Source organism: Wyeomyia smithii, chromosome 3 (assembly GCF_029784165.1).
Source record: "Wyeomyia smithii strain HCP4-BCI-WySm-NY-G18 chromosome 3, ASM2978416v1, whole genome shotgun sequence".
NCBI lineage: Eukaryota > Metazoa > Arthropoda > Insecta > Diptera > Culicidae > Wyeomyia > Wyeomyia smithii.
This window is the reverse complement of record NC_073696.1, coordinates 235,379,069-235,393,884: the sequence shown is the minus strand read 5'-3', so window position 1 is coordinate 235,393,884 and position 14,816 is coordinate 235,379,069. Positions and strand designations below refer to the sequence as shown.

The following is a 14,816-nucleotide window of genomic DNA, read 5'->3' as shown; positions in this document are numbered from 1 at the left end:
GGAATTCGTATCTTTCAAAAGGGAAGCAGCGAGAAATGGACTTATCATCAACTCTGCCAAAACAAAGTACATGGTGGCTAGTAGAGAGCGTGGAAGTTTGTCGAGTCTTGGTACTGAGATTGTGATAGATGGGGCATTTAGAAGTAGTCGACGAATTTGATAAAGATGTTAGCCGCGAAGTGAAGAGACGGATAGCAGCCGCAAACAGGACCTTTCACGATTTACGTAACCAGCTGAGGTCCCGCAGCATGCATATCAGCACGAAAATTTGCGCTCTACAGGACACTGATTCTCTGTAGTCTTCACACAAAGCAGCATCGCTGCACACATATGAATATCGAGTTCTTCTGCACTGATAGACGACGAGTGACCAGCGCTTTATTTATACATTGCTCGGTTCAGTACTGTTGCCTGTGCCAGCATGTTTTCCCTCAATACATCAGTTTCAATGACATTCTAACAGCAGAACGTAACGTGACTGTCTAATAGTGAAGGTGGTTACGAACTTTCCGGAAAAGCTTCACCTTCAAGACATCAAATCAGTCTAGGCTCATGGAAGCAACCATTGGTTGACCCATTGGGACGAAGAGATTCTGTCAAATTTTTTTTGTCACTGCTATACAGGATATCACAGCAGGCAGTTGATGTCTACTCATGAAGTCTGTGCCAGGCGTACATTGTTCGTGAAAATTCTACCTTGAAACTTTTATTCAATTTTCACTGTTTAATAATAAAGTCATAATGATAACCGAAGAACCACAAAATTTTCCACCACAATTCACCACAATCATTTTATCAATCGACATATTGATTATTGTGATCAGTATGAACGTTTGAAATCTTTTATTCCGACGTTACACCTTGGTTTTAATTTCCGCAAAATGTATCTCGATATAGTGCGGTTAGACGTAGTCCTACGTCAGAAAATATTGAAGTTATATAAAAAAATCCATTATCCCTTTAAGGGCGTTCTACAAAAAGCTTAACCAAAATCCATTCAAATAGACAAATAGAAGTATGATGTCTTCAGAAAAGTTATTTCTTATAAAATGTGTCACAACTTCGCCGAATAAAGTGGATTTTTATATGTAAAAATGCGAAAAGTGATAATCGTTTCTCACTTTTTGGTGAATCAATTACAAATTTTCTGCTTCTTTTTAATGGAAAACAACTTTACTGAAGACAACTCTAAAAATAATCAGAATAATTTTGATTACATTTTTGCAGTTTTGTTAACAGCGTGCAGTGGCTTTGAATAACGTGATTTTTTTTTACCTTTTTTAAGATGAAAAAAGCGACACAGGGAAATGATTAAATGCATGTATTTAATGGTGAGTTTATATTATTTTTCATGAAAAATAAAACAAAGTGGCGGACTTAGTAATATTCTTGCACGGTGGTACGTCGCTAAGAACTCAAACGGTGCGCAATACTTATTTTGACCTTTCTTCTCACCTGTGAAATTCATTAAAAAAGGGGAGTTTTCGATAAAAGTACAAAATGCAAAAATGGATCCATTTCTGGAATGGTCTTCTTCAAATAATCATGCACTTTTGTCATAAACCGTCAAAAAATTACCATACAAAAAATATTATTGTTAATCATGCCATATTTTCGTTACTTTTTCTGCAACAAAGCGTTCATTAAAATAAAAAGAATTGACCCCTTATAAACCACCCCCGTGCGCACGACTATGTGCTACAAAAAAATACTCACTGTATTTCGCTGCGCTTTCCATGTGCTGTTTGCTTCAGTCTTTTGAACTGTAACCAGCGATTATTTATGGTCCACGCATGGCACTAAAAGTGTGGCAAAAATTTGTTGCGTTTCGTTTGTGAGTGGTTTCGTTTGCTGCCAACACTGTAGTTACTATGACGCGTACTTCGCTTGGCAGGGGGTGGTTAATAGCACCACCGCAAACACATAACATAATAGAACTCAAACAGGAAAACCTGGTAGAACTCACTTTAGTTTTTTTTCTCGTCCGTCCCTCTCGGTGCGTTCTCTACGTAGGCATCTAGATCTAGACGGTCTGTCTGCGGCTCCGGCTCTAGCGAAACGAAACCGAGCACGGTTGTAGTGTAGTCGCATATCGCTGAGAGCGTTTTCGGGTTCGCGTGTATCAGTCAGTCAGATTGCAGCATTGGTCGTATCGAGACGTGACAGTTCAGTCATCCCGACCGAGTTCGAGTACGAGTTCGCCTCCCACTTCCGGTCGCTTCCGGAAAATGCTGAGCCAGGTGTTGCCAAAACAGAGCACGATTGGCAAGTTTTAGACTGTGTTATTATCGGAAAATCAACCACAACAAACCGGTCGATTCTCATTGGAATCGGTTTTGGTTTCTCGCACAGTTCAATAATAAAACTGAAACAACAAGAAAAGCTGCTAGTGTGAAGTGAAATCGACCGTCAAATTTGCTGACAGGAAGCCGAGCCTGTGTAAATTGGTCAAAGGTTTATATATATATTTTCAAACCAGCACGGGTATAACAGTGAAGTGCGAGAAGAACCCACTGCAGATAGGAGAGTTCACGTTGGGAAAAACACTGCACAGGTTTATCTGCTGAGTGTTTTCCCCGTAGCCAATACAAAACCAGCCAGGCTGAGACTGTGTGCGTGGTTCAGTGCCAGCCGACAGGACCTTCTCCATCTGGTTGGTGCCAGGCCAAGGTGTGTCTGTGTGTTGCATTGCAGCCCCGTTTTGTTTTGGCCCGTCACTACAAGAGTGCAAATTGTCTAGCCTGGTCTAGTCTAGCTCTGGTGGCATTGCCGTATCGAAATCGAGCTACCGACCGACCTGCCAAGGCTGACTGTGTTTCCGGCACCCGTGTGGACATCTCTCGTGCGAGGGAAATTGTGCTATCCGATTCGGATACTGCTGTGCGGACGGTGCTAAAAGAAGGTATTAATCTAGGTGATTAATTCTGTTAGTGAAAAGTTTTGTAACTGTGTGTGAAGTTTTTGGAGAAAAGTTTCCCGACGGTGGGCAGCATTTCATTTTGCGGTGAAATTCGTGGAAGTCACGGTCCTTTCTGTACCACTGCGTGGTTGATTGACTGACAGGGTGCGGCATACAGTTCGGTCCCGAGGAAAAGTTCTGATAAATCGATCCGACTGTCAGTTCAAAGGTAAAGTAATTTATTATGATTTCGTGTGTCTGACGAATAAGGTCAAACTAAATTACCTCAGGCGATGATTCTGCGTTATCCTTATCGTTAAAAGGTTTCGAATATTTTTGTATGTAACAAAATTTGTTTATTTACAACTGTGGAATGATCATTGGGTAATGAATGGAACAATTTAATTTAATAGCTATGTCAGATTATTCTACTAGACATAGCCTTGACCTGAAGAAAAGGCTGAATAATAGGATCACACGCGCTTCAAGAAATGTTGAACAAAGTGCAGATAAGTTCTTGTGGTATAAACTTTTATTCTCTTCCAATTATAAAAATAAAAAAAAATATTGGTTGATTTCCCAACGGCAAGCAAGCGATTTTGGGATCACTTGTTATTGAGGAGAATTTAGTGTGCGAGTTTAAAAAAAAAAATACTCAATTCAAACTCGATCCGGATATTGTATGATTGCACGTATCCTCTATTCAAATAAAAGCGCTTTTGTGGGTGACTTTCTCGAAAAAAGATGTTTCTGGGGGCGTTGTTCTCAAGTTTTTACTCAATTCCGCTTCAAACCATTCTACCGTAGATTATTTCGGCGGCGTAGACATCGGTTGGAATGGTTACGATTAATTTTTTTCTCTCATCATACAGAAAATCTCGTTATCCCATTTCGTTTTATACGGTACAGATACTTTCTGATTAAATTCAATCAGGCGACATCCATAAATTACGTAACGCAGAAAAGCCAATTTTTGGACCCCCACCCACCCCATGCGTAACGAAACGTAACGCCAACACCTACCCCCCATAAAAATTACGTAACGCTATAGAAGGATTTGCTCGATAAAAATGCTCGTTTTTGAAGAGTCTCTCCAGAGAATTTTTGTTACGTAACGCCGAACTAGCCTCCCCCCTCCCCTGTGTAACAAATTGTAACGCTCTAGAATACCCCCCCTCCCCCCTATGTGCGTTACGTAATTTATGGATGCCGCCTCAGTCAAAAATATGCCTGCGGGAAGGTTTTCGGTGAGTTTTTTTCAGCGAGACTCTGGGTTTTTTCACTTTGATGCTTTAATACGGTGGGCGGATGTAGAGGCTACAAATTTAACCGAGTTGAAAATAGAAAGAATTTTGAATACCAATTTATTTTGACGTAGGCATATCTTACGGGATGTGATGAAACTTTAATGTTCGGAAAATCTTCAGATTAGTCGATGTAATACTTTCTGAGTTATATTCGCTGTAACCCCAGTTCAGTTTCTATCAACATACTAATTAAACTAAACCTTCATGTGCATACTTTTGTTTAAAATTGTTCCATTTTCGCCTTTCTCCTAGAAAGGTATAGCATTCACTGGCAAAAGCGAAGGTCTAAAAGTGATTCAACAAGCCGAATGTCATATACCATTTGACACAGTTCGACGAACTGAGTTTCTTCTGCATGTATATATGTGTGTATGCACAACTTTTCAGTCTCAGTCACTTTTCTCAGAGATGGCTGTACCGATCCTTATAATATTAGTACCAAATGAAAGGTCCAGAGGAGCTCTGCAGGCGCAAGGTTCGGAGTCCGCTTTGACAAGCGGGTGGTCATGGGTTCGATTTTTAGTAGAATCAGACCATTTGGTTGTCAAAGGATTTTAACGACGGTTAATTCTCAGGCTCTCCATCACATACCCTTCCTTCAAATTTAATTCTTCAGTACTCTGTTGACTTTCTTTCTAAAAAAATAGATCTCTTTTATAATAAAACTGGTCTGAGTAACGTAGACTAGTTCAGGGAATTGTGATCAAGCCACGACAATGGCTGGAGGAACGAGGTTTCGATAAGACTTCTTCTCCTTGACAAAATTAAAGTCCCGCTAATAATAAAATTCATCAGAGGAGTATTGATCCTCTCCAGGGAATTGTAATTTGGTGATATTGGTAGGATAGGAAGAGGCTCGGTATAGTAGAATAGTAAGCTTGAAACGGAATAGTAACACCTCACACACAAGCACGAATATAAATGATCGGCGGATTACTTACTTCAATAGTGATACTGTCAAAAACAAAAGTGCGGAGTACAGAAAACACTTGGGCAATATCATAATAGATCAAAATGTTTCTGGTCGCAGTGATGAGTGGTGAAAAATGGCGTCTGAAATAGAAATGAATGAACGATATCAATAATATCAATTGCGTTACGAAATTTCCCCTCGGTGTTTTGAATATATGGTGCAGTTGCGCTGTTGGTTCCCAAAAAATATTATTTTAAGCAAAAGTAAGAAGTAGAAGTTACATTCTGTTGCTTTTTTTCCTTCTGCTAATTGAAGCTTAAGTGCTAATCTATATTCTTTGATATCAGATTTGGAATACGAAAGGTCAGAACACACCAATAGGTGCATTAATTAGTGTTCTATTGAAATTTTACCACAATTTTCAAACATGAAAAAGAAACTAAACATTTCACGCAGTCAGTTTCATTCGAACAGTTTCATCTTCATTACATTCATTTCGGCTACTGTCATCGAATCGCGATAAGCATTTTTGCTGTCAATCGAGCTTGATTACGGGTTGCTTTCCCGTCTACTGCTCATCGGTCCATGCCAAATGAAACTGACGCAATGATTGATGCAAATTATGACTCCTTCGTTTACTACAGCGTGTCATTTAAAATTAGCCCCGCTTCATGTCATTTGATGATACTTTTCAAACACGTGAGCAGCGCTTTTTTGCACCGTCGTCGAGTATATTTTGAATGAAATCTTAGCTAAATTGTTATGCATGTAGTTGGAGGACTTGCACCTGCTCTTCGATCCAGTGCAAATCGCAATTGAAACAATGATGGACACGTGAAAGTTGCAAGCCGCGTCCAGTGAGTACGCCACGCAATTTTTTAACGGTATTAACCAGCCCCTCCTGCTCCATCTTATCACGTTATGTCACACATTAAAGACCTCCCCAAAAAAGCACGTCATGCCGTTATTTTTAATTGAAAATCGGCAGACGTAGTGAAGTTCAACAGGGGAGAAATTTAATGTAGAATGTCTCAATTATAATATTTTCTATAAACTGTCGTTTTTTATTTGGCTGGAACTTTGACCATATTTAGCTCAAAATTTATTATATTGAGGTATGGCTGATTTTTTTTTTCGAATCACGAGTAATTTTTGAAAGGGGTTTTTGTAAAAATGAAACGGATGATCACAACTACTTCTGTAGCCAGGACAATCTGTTTGATCGCTGTGACGTCTCTTGTAATATTGTAGATGATAATTTTGTCTTTAAATAAAATGTTTTTTTTTTTTGACATAGAACTACGTTTTTATAGCCTGCCACATAGGGGTGCAAGATGGAAATCACATCACAGACTCCAGTGAAAGAGGCCATCCACATACCACGTGGACAGCTTTGGGGGGGGGGGGGGTCTGTGTGATGTCCACGGTCCATACAAATTTTTTGGATTTATATGGGCAGTTGTCCAGGGGGGGTTAAAATCGTTAAAAAACAGTCCACACGTGATATGTGGATGGCCCCAAACCCATATTGCTAGAGTTTGTATTTATTTCGGGGACAAGTTATCAGATGGATGTATGTAATGCATGTTAATCAACTCCCGAAGTGATTTCATGAATTTTAACATACACAAAACATGCTTCTGGCTTGGATACCTGCTCCAGAGTGGCTATTTCAAAGGCAGATGGACTCAGAATGGATTAATATCCACTCCTGAAGGTGATTGCATGAATTTTGATACCAATATTGTTTGAGTTTTATACCATTTGGTGAAATATGCCTTTGATCTTGAATGGATCTTGAGATCCGGATATACAGGAACCATTTGGGTAGCAACGGCTGTTTAGATCGCGTATATTGAAAATTGTCAAATCATCCAATCTCCGAGTCACGATTTAAAATCGGAATTTGAGAAGTAAAAAGCGTTTCATTCTGGTGGGTACCCGGGTACACTGCCGAGCACTTACGGGTGTTTAAATTGCCGAGTACATAAAGTTAGAAAAACCCACTTTTTGACAATCCCATTTTTTCCTACGAAAACTAAACAATACCGTCATACCTCGATAAAAGTTTTTGCGCACTTTTCACCATAAATAGTTGCTTGAACTTAAAAGAAATTCGAAATACAAAAAAATCCAGAAACATTTTCTTTTGATATTTTTTTAAAAGGACAAATCTATTGGTGCTTATTACGGGAGTCACTTCAAAGCGTAATCGGAGTGACGTGGATACATGCCTATTATAGGAATCACATAAGTGAGAAAAACGTCACAAACCGACATCTGCCGTGAATTCTGGGTTATTATGAGTGTCATATCCCCGGAGTGAAAAGGAAAAAAGTCACCTAAAACACATGATTAATCTATAGACTAAGCGATGTAGACTTTTCAAAGATCCTCACTTAACCTAACGATCGTAAGGACGTGGCCGGCGGCGTTATCGATCTATACAAAGCAGTAGCTACTTGTACAATGAAGATGGCAAACTAATCCCAAGTAGCCATATTCGTGATTTATGCAACTTCACGAGCTCGGATCGATCACGGAGAAGCGGCTACGAAAGGTGCGGTCGTCATGTTCAAGCTCAAGCTCAGCTGAATTAAGCGAACAAATGTAGGTAAATATTCTACAACATGCTTCAGAGGTTACTTCTGATGGAAATTCTACTTACACTGATACACTAGTAGTGTAGACAGAAAAAATGATTTTCAGCATTTAATTCGACATACTCAACTTTAAATAGCTTTTTAGAGACATCCTATTTTAATTTTTTTCTGATTTCTTTTTGTGTATGTTTTGTTTGGAAAGACAAAATCATTATCTACAACTTTGCCAAAGACGTCACACCGATCAAACAAACTGTTCTGCCCCTTAAAAAGATTTTAAATCAATAATACCATTTTTACATGAACCCTTCTCAAAATTTGGTCGAAGTTCAATAAAAAATATTAACGACATCTTTGGGCCATAGGAACTGTACAGATCAAAATGATCGATTAAAATGGTTGCCCATTTTTGTGAGATTGCTCAGCGCCACTATCGCCTAACGATTTTTAATTGAGAATGACTTTGTCAGGCCCTGGTTACAGAAAAAAAGTTTCGAAGAAATAATTGAAGTTTAGTTTATGTGTATGTAATTAAATGTTTGAACCTCATCAGTGTCGTATCCTTGGACTCCCCACCCCCCGTACTCCCGGTTTATCGATCAACCACACTTCTTTCTCCACCCACAGAGCCTTTGATCTTCATTTTTTTATGCTTAGAGGTCTGCATTATTGCTTATTAGTGTGCGAATGAAGTGTATGGGAAAAATTTTACCTTGGTTACCAGTAGTCCTCAAAATTTTCGTCTTTTTAAAAAAAAGTTCTCATGCTAAATTTCAGCTCAATCGAACTCCGGCCTGTGGAGCTTCAAAGCGGTTAAATTGTTATTTTTTTTGACCGATGAAAAAATTTAAAGACATTTGGCGTAAAAATAAATTCGATATCGGGTATTGTACATGCTCCTTTGCATCGTTTAAAAAAGTGAAACATTGACGGCTTGGAGACACGACCTTCAAAAGTCCGGTTACAAACGCTATGTTAATGTTCAAGACCTTTGCCAAAGACTTGTGATACGTAAGTTCCCGTTCGTGCGGAAAAAATATCGACCGCTCGGATTCAAATCTGTTATTCGCCCGGAAACAAATTCTACTCAAACCTAACCCTCTTAAACCCCGGAGAGAAACATTTCTCTTTTGCGATTTTTTTCCTGCCTTTCTCTAGTTTTCTAATACGTAGCTTTGTTCCTATCATCTACAGTTATCAAGAAAGGGAACTTAATCGCTACTCTTTATTTGTCGCTTACTTATTTCGCTACCATGCGACCGTCGTTGTTTCTCCCATGGGAAACAAGGTGTTTGTTCCGGTGAAGGAATATCGAAAAATTATACTTTTTCCAGACAACGCAATAGAGCCTACTTCGAATTTCTATCTGTATGTGGAAATGGAATTTCGTTACTATACCTGGTTCTGGGAAAGAGACTGCTGCACGATTGACTGGGAATTTCCAGCGGAGTTTTTATACAGAAGACAAAAATTTTGTTACCTACCTGAACGAGATTCGTAGAGTTAATTTCTTTTGACACATTACTGTTTACGTCATGCGACCATCACAGATTTTGCTCAAAGTTGCGGAATTATTCATCTAGGGTCATTTTGGAACAATTACGATTTTGGGGCACCAAAATTCATAGGAATGGTTGAATAGCTCTAATCTTTTATTTTTTTCCGGTTTGAGCGTTTGTAATGCACTTTTTTTCATTTTGTCGACCAGTGTAACTAATTCATCAATTGTTATGCAGGTGATTCTTTTCAGCGCCTGAAGGGGGAATGAATGGTGACAGTTTAGGTTGATTCATGACGATTGATGTTTATTCGAAGATCTCTCTGTGAAACGGTATTTTTAATAATCGTAAGACAGCTAGATAATCTGAGTTTTCGTTTCCGTGATTAAAACTGTCGATATTGATCAAAATTCGAAAGTTCTTTAATTTGAGCATTACCTTGATGCGAATTAAGCTCTCGCAATAGGTTGGATCATTTCATTTATGAAAATCAATTACTTACTGACAAGCTCAGGAAAAATTAAGGGCTTTTGAAGTTTCACCACCCACTTATGATCACTTACTGAGACCGAAGTAAATACGGCGCTAGCTCCGCAGTAAATATTTACTAATGAAATTAGCGAGTAAATTTCCTTCCTGAACAAGCTATCTATAATCAATGTGCATCCAAGCAGCACAAATAATTAATTCACTGCGCGCTCCGTATGTCGCCACGGCACCACCGTAATCAACCGCGGTTCCCCTGGAAACATAGCGAATAGTTTGATGTAAATTTTATTGACCCAACTATAGTAGAGCCATGTCTCAGGAAGTGTACTTTATTTGTTTTCGCCGTAGTTGTCGCCACGGTTCCGTTGCCAGTGCGACACTGGCCACAGGAGACACGCGAAAACATGCTCTGCGGCTGTGATACCACATGTGGTGCAGGCCGGCTTGCTCGAATATTCACTCGGAATCAACATGCACACATGAATAGTGCAAATGGGCATGCAGACCAAGAAGCAGAAAGAAAAAATCCATAAACTTGAGGGAGGCCACATTTAGACATTCGAACTCGCGCGCGTAAAGGGCGATCATGGCCATCATCATCATCTTCTTCGTTGTCATCGTCTCCGCTCTACTGCTCATAGCTGCACTGCAATGATATATTTGTGGCAGTGGTACTATCCTACTGGGCCAGGGCCCGGCGTCGTTTGTCAACCTACCAAAACCGCTTCGCACTGTCGCCGTTTGTTCAATGCTACCGATGACGTACCGTGCAACCGACGTCAATAAATGTACAGAGTGCACCACCATGCATGAGTGACACTGTAGGGAAAATCTAATTAGGATAGCTGACATAAGGGAGGTTACCAATTTACCTTCACTGCGGACACCCACATAAGAAGCAAAGGGTCAGCTGCAGTTGTAATCATCATCAGTACCTATCAGAAAGTTTAGTTAAAATCTCAACCACTTTGTTCCATTACCAGGACACCTGACAGATTTTTAACAGTGCACAACATTAACTGGGTAGGATTTTACATGTCGCTCTATTTCGGCGATTTAAAGAGTGCACCGACACCGGATGCTTTATGTCGAGGGTGCATCGTGAAGTATCACGCAGCGCACCGAGCAGATAAGTGCACTTAAGTAGAATTCAAATTTAACATCGTACATAGTCTGGCCTTCACCATAGCATAGTGTAGCTCATAGTGGTGAGGGGAGATTCAGAGAACTTTTCTTCTATCTGGGTCCCTTTGTTAAAGAACGCTTTACACGCACACGCGTACACTATGTAGATAAACAGCTCACCATTAAGGGCGCTGTGCGAATAGAGTTACTCACTAGCCAGCGCATTGTTTCTATCCGCTGGTCTTATCGGATTGCACAAATGGCCACACCGGATGTGTATGTCTGGTTCTTGAACTGAGAGTGCGTACTGGCGGTTTGGTTGTCTAGTAGTGAAGGGTAAACTATCAATTTTGTTTCACTTTCGTATAAAACCTCAAAACTAAACCGCTAGGCACCATTTTGAAATCCAAGATGGCGACTTCAATTTTTTTGAAAACTAACGTAGAATGGTGCAAAATTATTCAATATGAGTACATATTTGCGGAACCGGAATGATGAGCGATCAAGCCCAAGCGTCGTCCTAATATTTTTAGCTGTACCTGTAATTAATAATAAAACTTTGCCATTTTTTTTAAATACAAGGGGTTTTCATAAATCACCTTCCAAGAGAGTTTTCCACCAATTAAAGCCTTCAGGAATAAATGATGCAGAATCGAAAAAAAAATTCATAAGCACTTTTCCGTTTAATTTGCATGTTATTTTTCTTCTCGAAGAAAGGGAAAAATGGCCCCGTTTTACTTTTCTCCTGTTGAAACTTTGCATGAACCATCCGTTTCGCCGTTCGTACGCAGCCAGGAAAGTCATAACGTGTGATACATTAGCCTAATTTATTATGCAATAACCGCCGGCTTCACACCATGCGGCGAATCGTCCCTGGGAAATCCCGCAGGAAAGGTGTGCACTATGATATGTGTGCCATTTTCGACAATGTTGTAATTTTTCGCCGTTATAGGAGCTGAGTCGAGATAATGGTTATAGCGAAAAATAAAAAAGATGTCCTAAAATGAATGGTTCCTTTGGGATTACACCACATTGTACCTTCTTCTGGGGAGGGGAAACAAAGTTTCGTGAATCAGAAGACGGTAGAGCGTCAATTAAATTTTAATCATCGTTAAACATGAGCGCTAACCTGTCAGATATTCTTTTACTTTCAACCTCTGAGTAATATTCCTGACAGGACTCGCAACTGGAACAAAGCACGATACACAGTACAGCGGCATTAAATCCGTTACCGCTTCAGTTATTGTCCGTGCCAAGAGGTGAACATGAATACCTACCGTCATATTGCGATACGATGAATGCCGGCACGGTTCTGCGTTGCACACGGTAACTTTATCCATAGTTGAAATGGGGTTCCAGAAAGATTTAAGTAGCACGACTCACGCAATTAACTAATGGGTACTTTTCTAGTTATTACAAGCTTGCCAACCGAACGTCGGAATGCTCATCCTCTGACACAGGATGACTTTAGCAATCATTCATGGAACTAGTTCTGCAGATAATGCGACATTTCTACAATTTTTAAAATTTATGCCAAGCTGATTTTAACTTTTATCACATAGTTGCACACCCATAACCGTCGCAGTGCTGTAGGTTGACCGGGAAAACTTGACCATCCCGACCGTCGCGTCGTCAGCTCTAAATAACTCAATTGTTTAAGTTTTCCCAAGAAACCCGGCGCTCACACTCTCGGGCGGTGGTGCGTGCCGCCAACATAATGGAAATTCCTGTTGTGACCTATTTCCTTCCTCATGCGGCAGTTATTCGTCTAGCAAGGCGTGTCTTAATCATATTGTATGATACATATTTGTGTCTAGAATGAAACATCATATGCGAACAGCATTCTACAGCAACCTACATGTTAGAGACCGAGCAGAAAATTTGAAAAAGAAATGATTGCAATGCCACACTAGTATGAACTCCCATGGTACATGATGAACAGTAAATGATGATAGCACTGGGAACGTTTAATCCATCAGTTTTGCGACGGGTTTGGATGAGATTTTCAGAATCGTGTTAATGCTTGAAAATTAGCACACGTTGAACATGAAATAAAGGAAAACAATCCACTTTGAACTGCTTTTAAATTGTTTGCATTTGAGAAATTTATATTTATTGTAATTTTATTGCTTTTTTATTGTTGGCAGCATAATAAATTTCAAGGTTTTTGAACTATTATAACTATGCCATCCCCAACTTGATATTTGCAAATTTTTATTCAATACTTGCTGAGGATTCTGAAGGTCGCCTGGAGTAAAATTTCGACCTCTAGGCATCATTCTGGTTTCAAAAATACCCATATTGATAGGTATTCGGCATAGATGACAAGTTTTCTGAAATTTTCTCGTCCAGACGGGATTTGAACCCGATGTCTCCGGTATGGTAGACTAATATCGATATTTACAGATTAACAACAGATTTAGATTTAATTAACAGATTGGTTTAACGAAAGCACCATGCCGGACACATCGGTGATTGCGGGTTCGAGTCTCGTCTGGATGAGAAAAATGTTTTCTGAGTCTAAGTTTATTTATCGCATCCTCGTTAAACTACATACATTACCCGCTTTTCTGTGCATCACTCATTACACTGTTGGTTTCATTTACATTGTTAGTCCTCGATGTTATGCAGAAATTTGTGTTTAATTTGTTTGCAGCTGCCCTTCAGAGAGGGAGGAAGGAGTGCCGAGTCACCAAAAAAAAAAAAAACATTCCTTGTATCTAAGACAGACAGATAGACAGACAGACAGACAGACAGACAGACAGACAGACAGACAGACAGACAGACAGACAGACAGACAGACAGACAGACAGACAGACAGACAGACAGACAGACAGACAGACAGACAGACAGACAGACAGACAGACAGACAGACAGACAGACAGACAGACAGACAGACAGACAGACAGACAGACAGACAGACAGACAGACAGACAGACAGACAGACAGACAGACAGACAGACAGACAGACAGACAGACAGACAGACAGACAGACAGACAGACAGACAGACAGACAGACAGACAGACAGACAGACAGACAGACAGACAGACAGACAGACAGACAGACAGACAGACAGACAGACAGACAGACAGACAGACAGACAGACAGACAGACAGACAGACAGACAGACAGACAGACAGACAGACAGACAGACAGACAGACAGACAGACAGACAGACAGACAGACAGACAGACAGACAGACAGACAGACAGACAGACAGACAGACAGACAGACAGACAGACAGACAGACAGACAGACAGACAGACAGACAGACAGACAGACAGACAGACAGACAGACAGACAGACAGACAGACAGACAGACAGACAGACAGACAGACAGACAGACAGACAGACAGACAGACAGACAGACAGACAGACAGACAGACAGACAGACAGACAGACAGACAGACAGACAGACAGACAGACAGACAGACAGACAGACAGACAGACAGACAGACAGACAGACAGACAGACAGACAGACAGACAGACAGACAGACAGACAGACAGACAGACAGACAGACAGACAGACAGACAGACAGACAGACAGACAGACAGACAGACAGACAGACAGACAGACAGACAGACAGACAGACAGACAGACAGACAGACAGACAGACAGACAGACAGACAGACAGACAGACAGACAGACAGACAGACAGACAGACAGACAGACAGACAGACAGACAGACAGACAGACAGACAGACAGACAGACAGACAGACAGACAGACAGACAGACAGACAGACAGACAGACAGACAGACAGACAGACAGACAGACAGACAGACAGACAGACAGACAGACAGACAGACAGACAGACAGACAGACAGACAGACAGACAGACAGACAGACAGACAGACAGACAGACAGACAGACAGACAGACAGACAGACAGACAGACAGACAGACAGACAGACAGACAGACAGACAGACAGACAGACAGACAGACAGACAGACAGACAGACAGACAGACAGACAGACAG

At 40.5% G+C, this 14,816-nt stretch overlaps 1 protein-coding gene across 2 annotated transcripts in view; it reads left to right on the top strand.

Moving 5' to 3' along the window:
- Positions 1–2,050: 2,050 nt before the first annotated feature.
- Positions 2,051–14,816, top strand: part of LOC129731324 (galactosylgalactosylxylosylprotein 3-beta-glucuronosyltransferase P) — a 137,760-nt gene continuing 124,994 nt past the window's right edge. For both annotated transcript variants that reach the window (XM_055691220.1, XM_055691219.1), the window contains exon 1: positions 2,051–3,128. The gene's annotated coding sequence lies outside the window, so the exon portion shown is untranslated. The remainder of the gene's footprint in view (positions 3,129–14,816) is intronic.